Source organism: Nilaparvata lugens, chromosome 2, assembly GCF_014356525.2.
Source record: "Nilaparvata lugens isolate BPH chromosome 2, ASM1435652v1, whole genome shotgun sequence".
NCBI lineage: Eukaryota > Metazoa > Arthropoda > Insecta > Hemiptera > Delphacidae > Nilaparvata > Nilaparvata lugens.
In genome coordinates, this window is record NC_052505.1 from 86,219,583 (window position 1) to 86,223,283 (window position 3,701).

Here is a 3,701-nt window from a genome sequence, read left to right on the forward strand (position 1 = left end):
TGTAGGCTATATTTATATTTGAATTTACATGTTTTGTATAATAGTACCTTGTCAAGCAGCCTCTTTGAGGTTCGCTTAAGGTACCTATTGTTGTAATTCATTCTGTTCTATTTTTTGTATGTAAGTTCAGGTTGACTACCTATATATTATAACACTCTTTAGATTTTTGAGAGCTGAGCCAACAATTAATTAATTGATATCATGATAATTTTAACTGTTAAGTACGTAATTTTAAATTATGTACTTAAATTTATCAGTGTAATAAACTGATAAGTAAATTTAACTGTTAAGTAAAAAGATAGTTCACTGATATATATGTATATTTATATTTGAATTTACATGTTTTGTTTAATAGTACCTTGTCAAGCAGCCTCTTTGAGGTTCGCTTAAGGTAGCTTATTTATTCAATAAACGTTTTTCTATTCTATTCTACCTTTGGTGGTCATAGATAAAATAGTCTATTCAATGATTACCTATTGAACATAGTTATACAACGGTTTCAATACCATATACAGAATTGGTAAAAAGTACGGTATGGAAAGAACCCCTCACAATCAACATGATCCTGATTTGAAGATGTCTTTGCTACAAAATGGCAAGACGATACTTCTATTCCAGTAATTATTTCACTTTCAACTCACAAAATTCAACAGAACATAAAGGGCAGATTGAGCTGTCACCTTATCGTCAAAAACTGTCAAGATAGAGAATATTTTTATATAAAAATTAATATTATTCCATTCATTTTCTTTATTTTAATATTTTTTTCTACACCTTTTCCAACTGTATTTGAGAAAGTATCAATTGTAATTGAGAATAGTCAATTGTATTTGAGAAAACGTCAGATGTAAATGAGAATAGTCAATTGTATTTGAGAAGTCATCACTTGAGGGGGTCAGAATACAAGGGGTTCAAGTGACATTTTTCATTTTTTGAGTTAGCTACAGTAATCGATAGCTGAAAGTGGTAAAAATCTAGTATACAAGAGGTATAAGCGTAAGTCCAATCAGTGCTGACATCTGGTGAAAAATTTTTAAACTACATTTTCTAACAGCTGTTTATTTGATTAAGCAAGGGGTCCAAGAGAGTCCAAGTGAGTTGGATCCCTTGTTTACAGGACAATGGTTGCTCGTGTCCATCAAGTTAAATTTAACTTTGATTAAGCCATGTCACCAAGCAAAAGATACACACGAAGATGACTTCCCAAATACAATTCACTATTCTCAATTACATGTGATGTCTTTCCAAATACAATTGACTATTCTCATTGACATCTGACATTCCCTCAATAAATTACAAGTGACTATTCTCAAATATAATCGATAGCCTACTTTCTCAAATTGACTTGACACTTTCTCTAATAAAATTGGAAAAGGTGCCTGCTTAAAATTCTATAAAAATAAGTGCCTGCTTAATAGACTGTATTCGTGGGCTACTATTATTCTCCTAAAATAAGCCTAAAGACCTTGACGGTAATGAGCATCAAATAATGTAACAATTAAGCGAACAAATGACAAAAGTTGGTAACAGGCCAACTAGCCTGTCACACAAAAAGTCTGTTAACGAGTTGATCACATCATAACTCATTCGACAATTCATTCAAAATATGACATGTACAAATTCACACATGGAAAATACTGTACTTTCAATAGTATCCTCACTTTTCCTATTATAGCTGGTACGCAATTGATCTTTGTTCAACCTTGTGTATAAAATGGCAACACGCAAAGCACAGCAGGTATACTACTCCGGGTGCTGTACTAGGAAATTGAAAGGAGTTCACATTGCTATTCCAACTCTCAATAATAATGGAAATTAACACTATGGTGAGTCCATTGAGTAATTTGAAATTCATTGCTGAATAAGAATCTTACTATCCCATAACATTTGTATATGTATTAGGCTACACTAAAATTTCAATTCGAGTTATCTAAAATTTCATGTTGAATAAGAATCATATTATTCCACAAAATATGTATGTATTAGCTACAATGAAAACACTTAATTCATATGGGCTACTTTTAATAAATTAATAAAAACAATATAAAAATAATTTTTCAACTCAAAAATGACCTAAGTTAGGGTCGAAACTAGTTGTTGAACTATTTTAAAGTTTTTAAAAATAAAGGGTACTTCAAGATTTTTATATTGTTTTTATTAAGCTACAATAAATTCGCGATAGCACTCAACTTTGTGTATATTATTCATATTACCCACTATATGATTCCATCAGAGTGGAAGGTGAATTTACCATTTTACCAACTGAATAACTTCAGAATATACAAGAAACATTCTATGACAAAGTCCATACAGAGTACAAAATTTTACTTCATTTCTATTTTAGGAATTTCAAAATATTTCAACTATCCAGTAGCCCTAATTACAAATTTTGCATTTCATCATGATTAGATTCACTTGTTGAAATTTTATAGATAAAATAGATATAATTTTCTGTACCTGCAACATTACCAGTATATTCTGGTATATACCGGTATATTCTGAAATTTTATCAGTTTCAGACATAATGAGACAATTAAGCATAATCAGCAAAATTGAATAAGCATATTTTTTGCTACCGTTTGATTTGTATCTAGTTGTACCTACTTTCAAGATTTTTTTAAGATTTCGTCTTGGAGACTCCAGGAGGGAGTATAAGACAAGTCATTCTTATGAATACTCAATTCCATGCAGTACAGAACAGTCAAACTGTATAAATCACCAATCCATACGAAATAGTCAAGTGAACAGATAAGTCGATAATAATACAGCCTTACTCTAATCACTCGTCATATTTTAATTCTTTGAAGCTAGTTCAATCTGAAAGGAACTCTTGTAAGCTATAAAAAGCTGCATCAATTGAATACTTTTTCAATTGGTTTTTAAATGTCTGGGTATTTTCAATTCTTTTCACCATGAGCGGTAGCTTGCTATAGAATAATCTACCAGTATAGCTTGGTTTTTTCTCGAATAGTCCATTATTATGCCTCACCAAGTGATAGTCACTTGATAAATATGCACACTTCTTTTAGAACTTTCAAGTTTTGATGCATATTAATTTTGAAACATGATAGAATTCCAGAATTCTTATCGGTCATTTGACTTACCATATAATTTCATTAAAAATTTAATTTCATTTTTTTTTTTAATTTTATTTGACTTACCATATAATTTGTTGGTATAATTTTCAAAGATAATAAGAACCAGTTTTGTAACTTAGTTCTGATGCATATTAATTTTGAAACATGATAGAATTCCAGAATTCTTATCATTTATTTGACTTATCATATTATTTTCAGTTGTTAGTGATTTTCAAAGACAATAAAAACCATTTTTGTAACTTGAAGACTTCTGATTTCTGGCATTTTTCTAGGCTCAAAAATTGTATACACTGTACCACCAAATATGTTATTGGATTTAAATTTTTATTTTACTACTTTTCAGTTTAAACTACTTTTTCTACTTGTTGGTCTGATATTGATGGCTGTTCTTCCAATGAACTTGGTAGAGGGCTCCTCACCCGATCCCGACCCAACTTTTCCAAATCATGACGACGACGACGATGATGGACTTCCCCCGGATCATTGAAGACAAATGTAAAATTGTTACCTACTTTGTATCTTATTTCTGCTCGAGATGACCTTCTGCAGCTTGTTTAGTAGAATAAGATCGTTGGTTTGGTTGAATAAATTTGCAAACATTGA

At 30.6% G+C, this 3,701-nt stretch overlaps 1 long non-coding RNA gene across 1 annotated transcript; it reads left to right on the forward strand.

The window, feature by feature from the left end:
- The first annotated feature begins 1,669 nt into the window (after positions 1-1,669).
- On the forward strand, positions 1,670-3,701 carry LOC120350019. The gene is made up of 2 exons (XR_005570576.1): positions 1,670-1,826; positions 3,442-3,701. It is a non-coding gene; the product is annotated as an uncharacterized LOC120350019 (long non-coding RNA).